General features: G+C 41.4%; 2 protein-coding genes and 1 long non-coding RNA gene across 5 annotated transcripts in view; 2 read left to right on the top strand and 1 right to left on the bottom strand.

Annotated features, from left to right (window-relative positions):
- The window catches only part of SLC48A1 (solute carrier family 48 member 1), a 1,155,028-nt gene that overhangs the window by 543,443 nt on the left and 591,773 nt on the right, over nt 1–19,812 (top strand). The gene's annotated exons all lie outside the window — the stretch shown is intronic.
- PCED1B (PC-esterase domain containing 1B) overlaps nt 1–19,812 on the top strand; it is a 134,227-nt gene that overhangs the window by 96,103 nt on the left and 18,312 nt on the right. The window contains exons 1-3 of one of the 3 annotated variants that reach the window (XM_050746924.1): nt 11,589–11,663; nt 13,188–13,244; nt 16,965–17,431. The gene's annotated coding sequence lies outside the window, so the exon portion shown is untranslated. Of the gene's footprint in view, nt 1–11,588; nt 11,664–13,187; nt 13,245–16,964; nt 17,432–19,812 lie in introns of those variants that run through there. The other 2 variants (XM_050746926.1, XM_050746925.1) reach the window with 2 other exon arrangements.
- Nucleotides 6,525–17,230, bottom strand: LOC126930208 (uncharacterized). Its single transcript, XR_007717474.1, has 5 exons — nt 17,127–17,230; nt 16,912–17,007; nt 11,542–11,654; nt 10,120–10,334; nt 6,525–6,768 (listed from the first exon to the last, which is right to left on the bottom strand). It is a non-coding gene; the product is annotated as an uncharacterized LOC126930208 (long non-coding RNA).

The raw sequence follows: 19,812 nt of genomic DNA on the forward strand, positions 1-19,812 counted from the left end.
CAACTGGAATTTGAAATCAAAAATAGACCATTCATATTTGCACCAAAAAATTACTTAGGTATAAATCTTAGGACCTATATAAGGAAAACTACAAAACTGTGAGGAAAGAAATCAAATCACTAAATAAATGAAGAGCTATTTTCATGCTCATGGATAGGAAGACTCAAATTCCTCATGCTACCAGTTCTTCCTGATAACTTGATCTATAGATTCAACACAATCCACATTCAAATATCAGCGAGTTATTTTATGAATATTAATAATTTTATTCTGAAGTTTATAAGAAAATGCAAAAGACCCAGAATAGCCAACATAATATTGTAAAAGAACAGAGGTGAAAGACTGACGCTATCTGGCATCAAGCGTTACTATAAAGCTATAATGATCAAGACAGTGTGGCATTTGTGAAGGAAAAGACAAATAAAACAATAAACCTATATAAATACAGTCAATTGATCTTTGACAAAGGAGCAAAGGCAATTCAATAGAGAAAGACTAATCTTTTCAACAAATGGTTCTAGAACAACAGGACATCCACATGCAAAATAAGAAAAAAAATTAATCTAACATAGACTTTGCACCTTTCACAAAAATTAACTCAAAGTGGATTATAGACTTAAACGTAAAATATGAAACTACAAAACTCCTAAAAGATAACAGGAGAAACTCTAGGTGACCTTGTGTTTAGTTGCGAATTTGTAGATTCAACACCAAAAGCACAATCCATGAAAGAAAAATTGATAAGTGAGGCTTCAATAAAACTAAGAATTTCAGCTTGGCAAAAGATACTGTTAAGCAAATAAAAGGGCAAGCCACAGACAGGGAGAAAATATTTGCAAATACATCTGATTAAGAAGTATTATCCAAAATATCAGCCTGGGCAACATGGTGAAACTGCATCACTACAATACAAAAAAATATGAAAATTAGCCAGGCATGGTGGCACAAGCCTGTAGTCCCAGCTACTCAGAAGGCTGAGGTGGGAGGATGACTTGAGCCCTGGAAGGTTGCAGTGAGCCAAGTTCACACCACTGCACTCCAGCCTGAGCTATAGAGACAGATCTTGCCTCAAAAAAAAAAAAAAAAAAAAGTTCTATCCAAAATATGTAAAGTGTTAATATTCAACAATATGAAAGCAAACAACCCAAGTAAAAAAAATGGGCAAAAGACCTGAATAGACACCTCACCAAAAGACAGACGGATGGCAAATAAGCACATGAAAAAATACTCAATATCATATGTCATTAGGGAATTACAAACTAAAACAATGAGGTATTATTACACCCCTATTAGAATGGTTAGAAAATCAGAACACTGACACCACCAAATACTGGTGAGGATGTGGAGCAACAAGAACTCTCGTTTGTTGCTGGTAGGAATGAAAAATGCCACAGCCACTTCAAAAGACAGATTGGCAGCTTCTTACAACATTAAACTTAGTCTTAACATAGAATCCAGCAATGGTACTCCCATTTACCCAAGTGAGTTGGCGTTTATCCAAATGAGCTAAAGACTTAACGACCACCCCAAATCCTGCATTTGAATATTTGTAGCAGCTCTATCATAATTTCCGAAACTTGGCAGCAAATGCCCTCACCAAATACCTTGCTGATATTAGTGCAGTGTGCTTACAGAATTCCACTGCTTTGCTGGACCAGTAACGCTAGGCCATGTCAGTTCAGATGACTGCAGAGTAAGTGGAAAAAATAATAATGAGACTTAAATAATAACAGACGTATGCAATGTGGATTAAAAGACACAGTTGTTCATTTAAATTCTATTTCCCCAGTGTTCTAAAAAACAATATAGATGTTTGTTTGAAGTTATTTGAAAGGCTTTTAAAAAGTTTCAGATAGTATGGTTATTGACACTACCCAGCAGTATTTTATTGTTATTCCTTAATAAAGGAAGAATTTTTTTTTCTTTTTTTCTTTTTTTTTTAAGACAAGGTCTCACTGTATCATTCAGGCTGGAATGCAGTGGTGCGATCTTGGCTCGCTGCAGTCTCAACCTCCCAGGGTTAGGTGATCCTAGCACCTCAGCCTCCTGAGTAGCTGAGACTACAGGTGTGCGCAACCACACAGAGCTAATTTTTTGTATTTTTGTAGAGATGGGGGTCTCACCATGTTGCCCAGGCTGGTCTTGAACTTCTGAGCTCAAGTGATCTGCCCTCCTTGGCCTCCCAAAGTGCTGTAATTACAGGTGTGAGCCAACGCACCAGGCCTGGAAGCAAATATTTTTAAGTCTGTCTTTGAGGAGTCGTGTGTGTAAACCTGAGCATCTATCTGAAAACAGGCCACTAAGCTCTGCCCAATTACGAAGAAATATTTAAAGCCATTTAGGTCAAGTACCACATTAGTTAGTATATTGATGTTACAAATATACAATTATCTATATTCCTTGTAAGCACCACAAATAAAATATAAATATCACCTAGAGAATACTTATGAAGCATTCAGGCTTTGAGAACCTGATTCTAATGTGCTACTAAGATAATGAGAATTCATTAAGAGCTCTTTGCACATAACAGAAGGGTTAATATTTGCCACGACAGGGAGTTGATACTCAGTAGAACATTCTAAGCTTCCATTCCTGGATTGGTTAAAAGTCTGGAAAATTATGTCAAAATTTGCCCATCAGGAGATGATACTGCATTGCAGAAACACATGAACTTCCAGGTTATGCCAGACTGGATGTTGCCTGGGAAACCATTACTGGTTTTTGCTACAGCTAGAAGAGAAAGTCTGTTCCTAAGGCGAAGATAGTTTCAGAACTTTCTGTCTCTAGTTCTTCCATAGCTTCTGCAGTCCTCACTGCTCACATGTCTTCTACACACAGCCCCAGGTTGATCTGATTCTGTGTGGTCCCTGATTCCCAGATATTTGCCTGAATTTGACTCCTTCAGGTCTAGACATAAGTAAAAAAAAAAAGGAAAAAAGAAAAAAATTGCAAAGCTGCAAAACTGTTTGGTTTTACCTATGCAGTACCTTTTTATTTGAGGAAATGTTTAAAAATCGGGATACAGCTCATATATATATATATGTATGTATATGTGCATATATATACTTTTTTTTTTTTTTTTTTTTTTTTGAGACTGAGTCTCGCTCTGTCACCCAGGCTGGAGTGCAGTGGTGCGATCTCAGCTCACTGCAACCTCCACCTCCCAAGTTCAAGCAATTCTCCTGCCTCAGCCTCCTGAATAGCTGGGATTATAGGCACCTGCCATCATGCCTGACTTATTTTTTAGTAGAGATGGGGTTTCACCATGTTGGCCAGGCTGGTCTTGAACTCCTGACCTTGTGATCCACCTGCCTTGGCCTCCCAAAGTGCTGAGATTACAGGTGTGAACCACCGCGCCTGACCAAACATATATATTCACAGTTTTTTTATTTTTGAAAAATTGGAATTTTGGCAATTTAAAGCCATATTCCCTCATGAAGTAATCTGCTAGAGCAGAGTGACCACTGTGCTCTTAAATGATACATGTGGTCTCCAGTTTGCCACAATCCTCACTAATCCCAATTGTTCCCAACACTGAGGCTATTAATTTTCATTTACCACCATACTTTCACCTCTGTATATTCTTTGTGATAAAGAAGTACTTCTCTTTTCTTTCTTTTCTTTTTTTTTTTTTCTGAGGCAGAGTCCAGCTCTGTTGCCCAGGCTGGAGTGAAGTGGCATGATCTCGGCTCACTGCAATCTCTGTCTCTCGGATTCAAAAGATTCTCCTGCCTCAGCCCCCCGAGTAACTAGGACTACAGGCACCAGCCACCACGTCCTGCTAATTTTTGTATTTTTAGTAGAGATGGAGTTTCACCATGCTGGCCAGGCTGGTCTCAAACTCCTGACCTCAGATGATCCATCTGCCTCGGCCTCCCAAAGTGCTGGGATTACAGGCATGAGCCACCGTGCCCAGTCTTCTCTTTTCTTTTTTTAATTTTTAAAAATTTTTTATTTCCAACTTTTAAGTTCAGGGGTACATATGCAGGATGTGCAGTTTCGTTGCATAGGTAAACATGTGCCATTGTCATTTGCTGCACAGATCATCCCATCACCCAGGTATTAAGCCCAGCATCCACTAGCAATTCTTCCTAATACTCTCCATCCTCCCACCTTTCACCCTCCGACAGGCCCCAGTGTGTGTTGTTCCCTACCCTTGGTATCCATGGGTTCTTAACATTTAGCTCCCACTTATAAGTGAGAACATGCAATATTTGGTTTTCTGTTCCTGCATTAGTTTGCTAAGAATAATGGCCTCCAACTCCATCTCTGTCCTTGCAAAAGACAAGATCTCATTCCTTTTTAAGGCTGCATAGTATTCCACAGTGGATATGTACCATATTTTCTTTATCCAGTCTATTACTGATGGGCATTTAGGTGGATTTCATTTATTTGCTATTGTTAATAGTGCTGCAATGAACATACATATGCATGTGTCTTTATAATAGAATGATTTATATTCCTTTGAGTATATACCCAGTAATGGGATTGCTGGGTCTAATGGTATTTCTGCCTCTAGTTCTTTGAGGAATCGCCACACTGTCTTCCACAATGGTTGAACTAATTTATACTCCCACCAACAGTGTAAAAGCATTTCTTTTTCCCCACAACCTCACCAGTATCTGTTGTTTTTTGACTTTTTAAAAGTAGCCTCCGCCTCCCAGGCTCAAACGATCCTCCACCACAGCCTCCCAAGTAGCTGAGACTACAGGCATGTGCCACCATGCCTGGCTAATTTTTGTATTCTTAGTAGAGACAGGGTTTAGCCATGTTGGTCAAGCTGGTCTAGAACTCCTGACTTTTAAATGATCTGCCTGCTTCAGCCTCCCAAAGTGCTGGAATTACAAGTGTGAGCCACCATGCCCAACCCCCATATGAATTTTAAATTTTTTTTTTCTAATTCTATGAAGAATGTCAATGGTAGTTTAATGGGAATAGCATTGAATCTATAAATTGCTTTGGGCAGTATGGTCATTTTCATGATATTGATTCTTCCTATCCATGAGCATGGAATGCTTTTCCATTTGTTTGTGTCCTCTCTAATTTCTTTGAGCAGTGGTTTATAGTTCTTCTTGAAGAGGTCCTTCACTTCCTGATACTCTTCCATGTTTAATATGCAAAGTGAATCTATGTACAAAGAACAAACACTGCTCATTTACTCATTTATATCTCATGTCTGGTCCCTACAGCCATTTAACTTTGCAACTCCTGGTCTCACTCACAGACCTCTGGGTGTTCTTGAAGTGTGTATTATGCTGTTAATTTACTCCCAGGGCTACCTTGTGCCTTGTTTCCTTAATCCTCCACTGCCTACAGACCAGGGGAGACAGGTCATGCATCTAAAAGTAAAGGTTCCAGGTGGCTCTTAATTACTCCTCTGAATTTGCCTTATTGTCTACAGATGGGCCATAACATTTCTTTCTAATTTAGCAATGAATACTATATACTCAGTGACTCTTAGTATAAGAGAATCTGGATACTCTAGTTCAGTTGCCTCCATAATCATTTAATTTTCCTTGTAATTGAGGTTATATGTAAATACTGTAACCATAAACTAATTTAGCCACTAGTGTAATCACCTAACAGGTTCTCCTTGCCCACTGCCTAGACAGAAGCAGTTTATTAAGACAGGGGAATTGCAACAGAGAAAGTGTAATTCATGCAGAGCCACAGTATGGGAGACTGAAGTTTTATTATTATTCAAATCAGCCTCTCCAGAGTTCAGGGATCAGAGATTTTAAGGATAATTTGATGGGTAGGGGGTTGGAAAGTGGGGAGCGCTGATGGATCAGTTCAGAGATGAAATCATGAAAAGTCTAAGCTATCCTCTTGCACTGAATCAGTTCCTGGATGGAGGCCACAAGATCAGATGAGCCAGTTTATGGATCTGGGTGGTGCCAGCTGATCCATGGAGTACAGGGTCTACAAAATACTTCAAGCACTGATCTTAGGTTTTATTATAGTGATGTTATCCCCAGGAGCAATTTGGAAAGATTCAGAATCCTGCAGCCTCCAGCTGCATGACTCCTAAACCATAATTTATAATCTGGTAGCTAATGTGGTGGTCCTGCAAAGGCAGTCTAGTATTCAGGTAGGAAGGTGGTTTGTTTTGGCAAAGCGCTGTTATCGTCTTTGTTTCAAAGTTATACTATAAACTAAGTTCCTCCCAAAGTTAGTTTAGCCTATACCCAGGAATGGTGTAACAACTTGGAAATTAGAAGCAAGGTGGAGTCAGTTAGGTCAGATTTCTTTCACTGACATAATTTTCTTAGTTGTAATTTTTGCAAAGGCAGTTTCAATAGTTTTTTATGAATAGGAGGAAAGAAATAAAGAGAGGGAAGGAGGGAGAAGAGGACAGAGGAAAAGAGGGAGAGAGAGAGAGGAAGGAAGGAAGGAAAAAGAAGGGTCAATAACCATATGACCGCCTAAGGGGTTCACCTTGCCCACTACCTAGACAGAGCCAATTCACCAAAGTAAGGGAATTAGAATAGAGAAAGAGTAATTCACGAAGAGCCAACTGTGTGGGAGACCAGAGTTTTATTATTACGAAAATCAGTCTCCCCCAGCATTTGGAGAGCAGAGTTTTTAAGGACAATTTGGTGGGTCGGAGGAAGCCAGTGAGCTAGGAGTGCTGATTGGTTAGGGATGAAATCAGAAGGAGTCAAAGCTGTCTTCTTGTGCTGAGTCAGTTCCTGGGTGCAGGGCACAAGATCAGATGAACCAGTTTACCGAACTGGATGGCGTCAGCTGATCCATCACATGCAGAGTCTGCAAAATATCTCAAGCATTGATCGTAGGAGCAGTTTAGGGAGGGTCAGAATCTTGGAGCCTCCAGCTGCATGACTCCTATCCATAATTTCTAATCTGTGGTTCATGTTAATCCTACGAAGGCCATCTAGTCCCCAGACAAGAAGGAGGTCTGCTTTGGGAAAGGGCTGTTATCATCTTTGTTTTAAACTATAAACTAAATTTCTCCCAAAGTTAGTTCAGCCTACACCCAGGAATGAACAAGGACAGCTTGGAGGTTAGAGGCAAGATAGCGTTGGTTAAGTTAGATCTCTCACTGTCTCAGTCATAATTTTGCAAGGGCAGTTTCAACCATAGTCAGCACTCAATAAGTACTAACCATAATATTGTCAATGATTGGTATCAGGCTCAGTGTGTTTTGCTCCACCTCCTGACTCCTTGGTAATTCCTCAGCCTGCTGGGGACAAGGCAAAAGTTCACTTCCATTTTTTTCAGTCTCTCTTTATATGAATTGATCATTTTTTAAATCCTAGATTTTCTTTGGGGGACTGAGGCAGGAAGATCACTTGAGACCAGCCTCGTCAATATAGCGAAACCCCATCTCTACATTCCCTTGCCCCTGAAAAAAAAAAAAAAAAAAAAAAATCCAAGGTTTTTTTAAGGACCTTGTATGTTAAAAAGGAAAGTGAGGAAGTAGACCTGACAGTAGTTACAGACACTACCCTGTTTCTACCTTCCACTCTGTGCTCTCAAATCCCAACACCACCAACATAAATAAATGGTGATTAGATAGTTTAGCCAGCATTTGCTCTTGCCTTAGGTTAAGGCTATTCAAATGGCCAGGGACTTTGACATATGCATCCAACTGAAGCTGAACTCAACTTGGCTGGCTCTGCCCAGGTAGAAGGGGCTTTGAATGAGATTTTAGCAAACAATCAGATGTTACCAAAATCTCATTAGGAGAAGAGAATTATCCTGTGGTCTCTAGCTCAGGGCCTTGAGGGAATATCCTTTCAGGACCTAGATGGAGCCCCATGGTCAATGCACCAAGAAAATAAAGGGCTTTAGCCTGAAGGTGACAGATGGAGGACTAAATTACTTTAAATGTTTGTCCAAAATATGTAAAACAAATTGCTAGGATAATATCAGTGTTGGTTTGACTAGCCTGTTGGATTGGTTGAGATGAAGTGAGGAGCTGGCAGCTGGGCTCATCTGGTAGCACAGATAAGAACCTAATTAGCTCTATGAAAGAGAAAGCCCTGTGCCACCTCCCCTGAGCTGTCTGAGGCCCAGGGGCACACCTTCCAGCTACCTGAGGCTGCTGCCTCCTCCCAGTCCCACTGAGGAAAGGAAGTGCTGTTTCTCTCCTGATAGGACAAGGATGACCCAGCAGATGGGCATGTGGGCAAGCAGAGCTCTCAACTACCTTTTCTCTTAGCATGGGTGACAGTGTGTATGCCCACTGATGTCCCTTCCTTCCTCTTTGCTTTTGTGGACCAAGCAGGAAGGGGCTTCGATGGGATTTTAGCAAACAATCAGATGTTACCAAAATCTTATTAGGAGAAGAGCATGTAGAGTTACCCTGTGGTCTCTAGCTCAGGGCCTTGAGGGAATATCCTTTCAGGACCTATTGTCATGGAAGGAAATGACAATAAGGAAATCTTCCTTACACAAATATGTAAGTATGCATTCCTCTTCGTCAGATACAATCACAACTTGAAGAACTTGCACCAGCCTTGTGATCTGGGTCTTGGCCCCTAAGACCTGACTAGAATCAATTATTCTTAAGACACCTGCTGAGAGAACTTATTCAGATAAAACATTTCAGGGCTTTTTTGATTTAAAGCTTTTCTATTTAAAGAATAACAAGCTCCTTCTCTAGTTTTCTTTAACAAACTAGGCATATGACAGGCAAAGGATACAGATTTTTCATAGCTTACTTCCTCCTGAAATTTAAATCTGGTTAATCAAGCTCTGTGAATGACAGTTTCTCCTTTGAACTTTGTGGGCTAACACAGCTCTCTGAACACCCATAGTTTGTTCGGGTTTTTTTTTTTTTTTTTTCTCTCTCTCTCTTTTTTTCCTGAGCAGTGTAAACAATTGTAAAGCTTTAAATAAATGAGCTATAAGAAATTTTCCCAGGGTCTTCATTCTGTGATTCCACCAGGTGTCAAGGTCTCTGAAGCAGCTGCCTTAGACACATGCCTGAACTCAAAGCAGCCATACTGTTAAGGGACAGACTTGGTGCTGGGGGATAAACTTAGTGATTTCGGTTTTTGTTTGTTCGTTTGTTTTGAGACAGGGTCTCCTCTCCCACGCTGGAGTGCAGTGGCACAATCATAGCTCACTGCAGACTTGACTTCCTGGGCTCAGGTGACGCTCCCACCTCAGCCTCCTGAGTAGGTAAGTATAGCACACACCACCACCCTCGGCTACTTTTTTATTTTTACTTTATTTTTTTGAGACGGAGTCTCACTCTGTCACCCGGGCTGGAGTGCAGTATCACGATCTCGGCTCACAGCAACCTCCACCTCCCAGGTTCAATCGATTCTCCTGCCTCAGCCTCCCGAGTAACTGGGACTACAGGCATGCACCACCACACTTGGCTAATTTCTGTATTTTTAGTAGAGACAGGGTTTCTCCATATTAGCCAGGTTGGTCTGGAACTCCTGACCTCAGGTGATGCACCCCCCTCAGCCTCCCAAAGTACTGGGATTATAAGCATGAGTCACCCTGCCCAGCCTATTTTTATTTTTGTATAGACGGGGTCTCGCTATGTTGCCTAGACTGGTTTCAAACTCCTGGGCTCAAGCAATCCTTCCACCTTGGGCCCCTAAACTGCTGGGTTTACAGGTGTGAGCTACCCGGTGGAACCCAGCTTGCTGGCTGTTTTGATTTGACTTGTAGGGAACAAAGCCTGACACTGGCCGGGTGCAGTGGTTCATGGCTGTAATCCCAACATTTTGAGAGGCTGAGGCAGGCAGATTGCTTAAGCCCAGGAGTTCGAGACCAGCCTCGCCTGGTCAACATAGTGAGACCCTGTCTCTACCAAAAATAACAACAACAACAAAAACAAATGCCCTCCTTGACTTTGTCACAGTGTTTTAATTTTCATTTACATCACCCTTCTCTATGTGACACTGTGGGTGTGGCATCTGTGCTGCTCAGGACACAGTGAGGTGTCTGGTGTCAGGGTGAGCAAAGACCAGGGCAGGCAGAGAGACCTCAGATTCTGGCTTCACTGCTTAGTGTCAGCTGATTGGCTTGAGGCAGAACCAGCCCTCCAGGAAGTCCTTTCCCTTTTCTGGTATTCCTCACAGAGACAGTAAGAGCTACCCTGCAGGGTGGTTTTAAAGGTAACAATAGGCTCACCTGTAATCCCAAAGGCGGAAGGAACACCTGAGGAACACCTGAGACCAGCCTGGCCAACGTAGAAAAACCCCTCCTCCACTAAAAATATAAAAATTACTGGGGCGTGGTGGCACATCCCTGTAATCCCGGCTACTCGGGAGGCTGAGGCAGGAGAATCACTTGAACCCGGGAGGTGGAGGTTACAGTGAGCCAAGATCATGCCATCGCACTCCAGCCTGCACAACAGAGAAAGATTTCGTCTCAAAAAGAAAAGGTAACAATAATGAATAAATGAATATGTGACACCTGGTAAAGTAGGCTCTCAATAAATGGTAGCAATAATGATTATTGTTGATTTTGTAAAAAGAGTTAATACACTTTAAATGCTTGGAATAGTATACTCAGTAGGTGTTCATTGTTATTGAATACTGTTATCAAAGGGAATCCAGATGCCTTATCAATTTGGGATCTTCAGGCTTTTTCCCAGTAATGCTATGGATTTTCTGACGTGTTTGATTAAGGCAGAAAGGCTGGTATCTTCAGAAAAATTTTGACATGATTTAGCAGGTCAAATTCAGCCTATGAAGGGAAGTAAAATTATAAGATCTGCGTCTCAGAAAGAGCAAGACTGTGGTTTAGAGAATGGATTGGAGGAAGAAAGGAACATTAGTGGGAAGATAAACTTGGAAGCCACAGCACCACCACAGCAGGATTCTAGATTTGAACTAAAGCAGAGGCTATAGTTAGAGGCTATAGGAAGAGGACTGATCAAAGATTGGCTTTGGAGATAGAAGCTACTCTACTTGTGGCAGATGAAGAGGAAGGAGTCACAGATGATCTTGAGATTTCTGTCTTGGGGCAACTGGGTAGATATTGATTTCATTTTCTGAGAGGAGGAGCAGTTTTGGAAAATAACATGATTCGTTTAGAATTTATTTTAAATTGGAACCTTGCGTAGTCATTTTATTCAACCAGAAACAAAGACATTTCTTTACTTTTAGCTATTTTTGTCATGTATTTTTAAACTATCCCATAATTTAACCAGCATATATCACTAAGAATAAATGCATAGGTAGAAAATAACCACAATCAGTCTTTTGTCATGATACCAAAATATAAAGTGGCTGGGGCCACAGTTATGTAACACTTAGAAATCATGACTAACAAAATAGAATACTGACATATGATTCTAAGATTTACAATTATAGGTTAATTAAACTGCACCAGATTCAGATACATGAAACTAATGTCTGATTCTCCATCTTCATTTATTTAAATGTATTTCAGGCCGGGCTTGGTGGCTCATGCCTGTAATCCCAGCACTCTGAGAGGCCGAGGCAGGCAGATCACCTGAGGTCAGGAGTTCAAGACCAGCCTAGCCAACATGGTGAAACCCTACCTCTACTGAAAATACAAAAATTGACTGGGCGTGGTGGTGCATACCTTTAATCCTAGCTACTTGGGAGACCGAGGCACAAGAATCGCTTGAACCCAGGAGGTGGAGGCTGCAGTGAGCCAAGATCACACCATTGCACTCCAGTCTTTCAACACTCCGTCTGAAAAAAGTAATAATAATAAAAAATAAATAAATAAATGTATTTCAGAGAAGCAACAACAAACTATGTTAAGGAAAAGAGCACCCTAAAAGAAAAAGGAAGAGCAAAAAAAGTAAGCTGTAACAATATTTTTGTAAGTGATAATTGGGAAAAATACTTAAAAGCCTACTATTTTACCAATAAAATAGAATAGTGATATACGATTAATTTATAAAACAAAGGATGCAATGTGGGCCAATCGTATGTACACAGTAAATACTCATCAGAAAAGAATATGACTAGGAGCTACTTTTTATGGTGCTGTTTTCAGTCATTTTCACATTTTCAGTAGAATTTTAAAAGTCCCTTTTCAGTAATAGAGGTGATACTCTAACATAAAGCCATCAATGCACTCCCAACATTGAATTCTAATTATCTGCTTCTGTGTTTTTCCCTCCCTGCACTGCGAGCTACAGGACATAGAGAAGACCATATCCTACTCAACCTCATATCTCAGGTGCTAAGCACTGTGCCTGACCAAGGGAACACTTGATGAATGTTTATCTAATAAAGTAAGAAAGGAAGAATAACACACATCCAAAAATATTAAGTTATTTCCATCTTCCTTGACAAAACAACCTTATGGCCGGGCGCAGTGGCTCACGCCTGTAATCCCAGCACTTTGGGAAGCTGAGGCGTGTGAATCACTTGAGACCAGGAGTTCAAGACCAGCCTGGCCAACATGGTGAACCCCCAACTCTACTTAAAAAAAAAATAAGTAGCCAGGTGTAGTGGCACATGCCTATAATAACAGCTACTCAGGAGGCTGAGGCAGGAGAATTGCTTAAGCCTAGGAGGCAGAGGTTGCAATGAGCCAAGATCGTACCACTGCACTCTAGTGTGGGAGACAGACTGAGACTCTGTCTCAAAAAAAAAAAAAAAAAAAAAAAAAAAAGAACTGAGCATAGTGGCTCAGGTCTGTAATCCCAGCACTTTGGGAGGCTTGAGCCCAGGAGTTCGAAGCCAGCCCGGGCAACACAGCGAAACCCCATCTCTACCAAAAATACAAAAAATTAGCAGGGCGTGGTGGCTCACTCCTGTGGTCCCAGCTACTGGGGGTAGGTGGGGGACTGAGATGTGAGGATCACTTGAGCCTGGAGGTGGAGGTTGCAGTGAGCTGAGATCACAGCAGTGCACTCCAGCATAGGTGACAGAGAAAGACTCTGTCTCAAAAAAACAAAAAGAAAAAAGGAGAGAGAACTGGAATTAGAAAACTAAACTGTGGTTTAAAGGTAAGGGACATTGCTAAATAATGTAAGACCCAATTCTTGTAGGGTATTAAATTATTCTCTGTGAAAGAGCTTACAGCCTTTTCTCTTACAGAGAAAAAAATTCATGAACTATGGCTCTGGAACTATGAGTCCGGTACCCAGGAAGCCTGGTCTTTAGTCCAAGCTCGGTAGTTAACCTGTGTGATTGAGGCAGCTGCTCAATCTCCCCGAGCTTCAACTTGACCTAACGATGATTTCTGTCACCTCCCTTCCACTTGCGCAGTCTCTTCCTGCAGTGATGGTGTCATACCAGCCCACGGAACAGTGCCCATCAAACAAGGTACTTGTCAGTATTTACATTTTTTTCTAGTGGTTAGTCATTTAAAGAACTATTTGGCATTACTAAAGCATGGATGCATGTATACCAATCCCTGGAATAAAATGAGCATTTACTAAGTGCCAAGCAGTCTGCTTAGCACTTTGCATGTTTAAACTTCACAAGTAAAGTGGGCCAGAGGGGTTGAGTATCTTTCCCAAAGTCACACAGCTTGTGGGTTATTAATTTGGGACTCTGAACTCCAGCTTTTCTGCCTGCAAAGGCCATGTTCTGAACCACTAAGCTACACTGGAACAGAATACAGAACTTGCATAAAACATAAGAATTCTAAGAATTTTGTGGAAACGTTTAAGAAATCCTGACAGAATGGGATCTTTCATAAATTGACATTTCTCATTCCCTCCATCCTGAATAGTGAAATCACTCTTCTCAATCTGTAACATCTCAAATCCCAACAACTATTGCCTTGTTCATCAGCACAAAGTTTGCACGTACTTAGTGCAAAATTTAGTTCTGTTACTAAATCGAACTCATGAGGAGTTTTAATCCAGACTCTCAAAGTTCCTAATATGCTATCAGAGAAGATTTTGTACCCTAATGGAAACAAATTATTCATTATTCATATGTGCTTGAAAATACTAAATGTGAGTGCTTGGAAGAGGACTTATCAAAAATATGTGGACTGTTTAAGTCAGACAAGCAAAGCAAAAGCATAGTTTTGTTATTTGCCGAATTTGGCCCATTTGTTTAAGGCAGCCCGGGAATAGATTTAAGCACATACACACACCAGCCAACTGAAATTAATGTATATATGTATATATTTAATGGGCTGATTTCCGGCCCACTTATAGGATTCCCAAGAAGATAAGAAAAATAATTGCATTCCTTAAGTTAGAAAATGTGGATAAAACGATAATGGCTTGCATAAAGAAAAGTTTAAATTTCTCTGTGGCTATAACTACTAACGAGCTGCTAATATTAAAGGATATCTGTGTGAAAGCACATTCACAGGGTAAAACATTATATGTGCATAAGTTGTCATTACTGTTTAAGAAAAAGCCAAGTTTGGTGGGTAAAAAAAAAAGAGATGGCTCACTGAGCTTTGAAACATGCAATAGGGCCACAATAGCACTAGTAGCCAGAATAGCAATAGTAGCTGTCTACATAGAGCATAATAAGTTCTTGGAAGCCAGAAAATCAGTTGAAAATCTGTTGATCTCAAACAACTTTAAGTTTAAAGAGTATAAGTGGAATTATCATTTGCATTATTATAGCTCCTCTGTTCTCTGGTCTTGGGATGATTACAGAGATTGTTCTTCTATTCTCACAGTGCACAGACCAGCTGAAATCTACAGGACTAGGAAGATTTACAATTCATTTATAGAATTGCTAGAACTAAATAATGGCAGATTTTCAAAGATATGTAATAGATTACTCTGAATTATAAAATATTAAGGCTATCAGTTGGGTTCTGCCTTGATTGTATTAAATGTCATGGTAATGACTGTACTAAAATTCATGGGGAAATGCAAGATAACATTATTGATGGCCATAGACAAGAGGATGAAAACAATGCACAATGTATGGAATTAATTTTAAGCCACACACTGAGTAGACAGTGATGTAAAGTAAAATGATATTTTTCAAGGAAAGACAATTATGTCACATTATAATCCAGTTTACATAAATAGCATACCATTAAAAATAAACTAAGTCTTCAGAGCATGTAATTCAGGACTGTTTTGAAATCTCTTACTCTTGTTGGTTAGTTATTTTGTACTGTAAGGGAGGGAAAATGGCTTCTTCCATACTTCTAGGTTCTTTGGCTGGGATACAAATTAAATTGACACAAAACAGATTAACAGAAGAAAAAACATTTTTGGCCAGGCTCAGTGGCTCATGCCTGTGCTCCCAGCACTTTGGGAAGCTGAGGATCAAGGGAGGATCAAGGGAGGATCACTTGATCCCACGAGTTCAAGACCAGCCTGGGCGACATAATGAGACCAAATCTCAATTAAAAAAAAGAAAAGGAGAAAACATTTTTAATTATATGCACACACACTGGAATCCCACAAAACATGAGACTCAAAGAAAGGCCAGATGATGGAAGCTTATCCTGAGCTACAGGAAGGAATAGGGACTTGGGGTTTGCAGAGAACTAGTGACAAGTTATAGGAGGGTGATGAGAAGAAATGGATGGTGAATAAAGGTTGTCTTGTTATGTAAATGAAAAGTCTCCCAGGTAATAAAAGTTGTCTGAGAGCAGGACTCTTCCTGATACAGATACTTTGACTAATGTAGATTTCTTTTATAAATATAAATTTATTTTACAAAAGGACAGCTTTTCAGAGATACCCCTGTGTCTGCAGTTGCTCAGAATAATCAGCTCGAAATACGCCAAATAACTATATTTTGGGGTGGCATATTTTTTATTTTTGAGATGGAGTCCTGCTGTCGCCTTGGCTGAGGTACAATGGTGCAATCTCAGCTCACTGCAACCTGCACCTCCTGGGTTGAAGCGATTCTCCTGCCTCAGCCTCCCAAGGAGCTGGGATTACGGGAACCTGGGGGTGGCACATTCTGATCTTCTGTAGTCATGCATTGGGATCTTCTGTAATCATGCATTTTCTCTCTCTCTCTCTTTTTTTTCTGATTCATTATTTCCTTTTCTTTTTCATCTTGGTATTTGTAGGGAAAGTGATATTCCCCTCCCCGAAATCATATTATTCCAGACAAAAGAAAACAAATGCCTACACTTATCTAATCGATCAGAAGACCACCTCCTCACCCCCGCTTTTTTTTTTTTTTTTAAAGATGGAGTCTTGCTCTTGTCGCCCTGACTGGAGTGCAGCGGGGTGATTTCGGCTCACTGTAACCTCTGCCTCCCAAGTAGCTGGGATTACAGGCACCCGCCACCACGCCCAGCTAATTTTTGTATTTTTAGTAGAGACAATGTTTCACCATGTTGGCCAGCTGGTCTCGAACTCCTCACCTCAGGTGATCCACCTGCCTCGGCCTCCCAAAGTGCTGGGATTACAAGCGTGAGCCACGGCGCCAGGCGAACAGTCTCCCTTTTAAGCACACTGTCCCCTTGAGTTACCTGCTGGTTTCAAGTGGAACACTAGGGGAGGAAGCAGAAAGTTCTTATCTTGCTCTGCCACATACTGGATCTAGCTGAGGCCAGGGCTCAGGCCTGTGGTTTCCTGTAGTGTGGACTGAGCTATTTTTCCATCAAGAGGGCAGTGGAGAGATGAAGTGAAAGGATTTAAAAGCGGTTTGTGGCCTGGCGCGGTGGCTTACCCCTATAATCCCAGCACTTTGGGAGGCTGAGGCGGGTGGATCACCTGAGGTCAGGAGTTCACGACAAGACTGGCCAACATGGCAAAACCCCGTCTCTACTAAAAACACAAAAATCAGCCCGGTGTGGTGATGGGTGCCTGTAGTCCCAGCTTCTTGGAGCCTGAAGCAGCATTGCTTGAACCTGGGAGGCAGAGGTTGCAATGAGCCGAGACCACGCCACTGCACTGCAGCCTGGGCAACAAGACCGAAACTCCATCTCAAAAAAAATAAATAAATAAAAATAAAAGTGGTTTGTAAACTGTAACACATTGCACAGAAACACAAGATTACTACTACGAAATATTAGTTAGAAAAGTAGAGTTCTTCTTACCATTTCCGTGTTTCTTCTCACTTCCTCCTTTCCTCTTCTGACCACCTCCTCAGCCGTGAACGCACCACACCAGCAAGAACAATAAGAGCCGAGGGTCTGAATTGTTTAATCAAAAGAAGAGTCAAAATAAGCTACACCCAGATTACTGAGAAAAGTGAAATGAAAACAAGCTCAAAAACAAATTCCAGGAAGATGCTGTCTTTGTATTGACTTACCATTTCATGTTTTCATACATGTCAAAGTCTTGAAGCTTCGGTCATTAGTCTTCTGCTTCCTAAAGCAAGAAAGTAAATGCTGACTCGTGTCATTTGCCCCAGATGCCACCGGAAATGTCATCTTCTCCCCAGACGCTGGCTTGCAAGCATAGCAGCACCCAAAGGCTAACCTATTTCCCCTATAGCCCAAGCTCAGAGATCTCCCGTCTGGCCACAATGATCTACAGGAGAGGAAGAAAGCTATCTAGGGACGAATCTAGAATCAACTGAGAGAGATGCTTAAACATCACCAGTTACTTTAATGAGTAAGTACTTTTCAGTTTTTCCATTTTATTTGAAACATTAAGTTGGCATTTCTGACCAGCCTTTCTTGAGACTGTCATTTTTGGGGCACTTACTGTAGAGAGGAATCAGTACCCTAGCCTCCTCCAGCCCACCCCATGTAACGCTAAAGAGACAACTGGTACTTGGCAATAACAAAAAATTAGTGATTGATAAACTAGTAAATTTATTAAAATGGACAGTGAAAGGAAACAACCAATTTAGTTGTGAACTGCAGAAGGGACGTGAGGCATTTGTTGTCTGAAATCTTGTATGTTGTGGTTGACCACAAAGGCTTGGCATCAGTTTTTACTTCCAGCACTGCTTCTTATGAAATGGATGACCTTGGGCAGATTACTCGATCTTTTAGCCTTAATTTTTAAATGTATAAAATGGAGAAAATTAAGAGTATGTAGTCCAGGTGCAGTGGCCCACACCTGTCATCCAAGCACTTTGGAAGGCTAAGGCAGGTGGATTATTTGAGTCTAAGTTCAAGACCAGACTGGACAATATGATGAAACCCTGTCTCTAAAAAAACATATAAAAATTAGCCGGGCATGGTGGCACAGGCCTGTAGTCCCAGCTACTAGGGAGGTTGAAGTGGGAGGATTGATTGAGTCTGCAGAGTGGCTGCAGTGAGCCATGATCTCACCACTGAATTCCAACCTGGGCAACAGAGCGAGATGAAAGAAAGAAAGAAAGAAAAGAAAAGAAAGAATTTCTTAGGGTTTGTGTGTGTGTGTGTGTGTGAGACGGAGTCTCACTCTGTTGCTCAGGCTGGAGTGCAGTGGCGCTATCTCAGCTCACCGCAACCTCCGCCTCCCGAGTTAAAGTGATTCTCGTGCCTCAGCCTCCCAAGTAGCTAGGATTACAGGCACACGACACCACGCCCAGCTAATTTTTATATTTTTAGTAGAGACAGGGTTTCACCATGTTGGCCAGGCTGGTCTTGAACTCCAGACCTCAAGTGATCTGACCCCCTTGTCCTCCCAAAGTGTTGGGATTACAGGCGTGAGCCACTGCGGCCTTCTTAGAGTTCTTAAGAAGAATAAAGAGATAAACTGGTAAAACATGTAAACACATTTTGGAGGGTATACTAAATAATGCCACTAAATAATTAATATTGCTAAATAATAAGTTAAATGCTTCATTTAACTAGAAATCTCCCTTAACCACCAAGCCCACTTTCCAGATATGTTAAGGTTGCTCCGAATAACAATAGCAGTGAACATTTGTAGAGTTTACACAGCATTTCATTTGATTTCCACAGTTAACTCTAAGGTAGGCAGTGCAGAGCTGTTGACTTATTTTTGGAGCTGGAGGAGAAGAGAGAAGCGGAAACTCGGCTGGACACGGCAGCAGGGAGAAAAGCCCCTAGGTCCGTGTTGGCACTGAAGTGGGGAAAACCATGGCCTGGGGAAAGGCCTAATGTGAGAAGTTAATTGGTGTGCCTGGGAAATAGGATATTCATTTCACTAGCACAGATTCTTGGTCCTCAGCTTCCTTAGTCCCTGGACCTTGCTTGTCCTTTCTTCCACTCCAAGCCATGGAGCTTGAAACTGGCAAGTCCTCAGTTGCACTGCCAACAGGCAAAGCAGTGGGAACTCAAGTTTCCAGAATCCTCTACAACATAGTGTGAGTAAAAGCCAAGGCAGAGACGGTGTCTTGCTCTGTCATCCAGGCTGGAGTGCAGTGGTGTCATCACAACTCACTGCAGCTACAAACACCTGGGTTCAAGATATCCTTCCACCTCAGCCTCCTCCTGAGTAGCTGGGACTACAGGCGTGTGCCACCACATCCTGCTAATTTTTAATTTTTAATTGTTTTTGTTTTTGTTTTTTTTGTAGAGACACGGATGTAGCTTTGTTGTCCAGGCTTGGCCTGAATTCCTGATCTCAAGCAATCCTTCCTCCGTGGCCTTCCCAAAGTGTTGGGATTTCAGGTGTGAGCCACTCTACCTGGCTGAGACTTGCTCTTATAATCTCATTTTTAAATTCAAAAAATGTTTTCCATAGGTGGGCTATCTATGGAAAAAGGTGGCTCAGGCCTGTAATCGCAGCACTTTGAGAGGCCTAGGTGGGTGGATCACCTGAGGTCAGGAGTTCGAGACCAGCCTGGCCAATACAGTGAAACTCCATCTCTACTAAAAATAGAACAATTATCTGGGCATGGTGGCAAATGCCTGTGATCCCAGCTATTCCGGAGATTGAGGTAGGAGAATAATTTTAGCCCGTGAGACATTGGATGCAGTGAGCCAAGATCACATCACTGCACTCTAGCCTGGGCGACAGAGTGAGACTCTATCTCAAAAAACAAAAAGAAAAAAATTTCTTTTTCCATAGAAACACTATTACACGTAGAATTT

The sequence above is a fragment of the Macaca thibetana genome, chromosome 11 (genome assembly GCF_024542745.1).
Source record: "Macaca thibetana thibetana isolate TM-01 chromosome 11, ASM2454274v1, whole genome shotgun sequence".
Classification (NCBI taxonomy): domain Eukaryota; kingdom Metazoa; phylum Chordata; class Mammalia; order Primates; family Cercopithecidae; genus Macaca; species Macaca thibetana.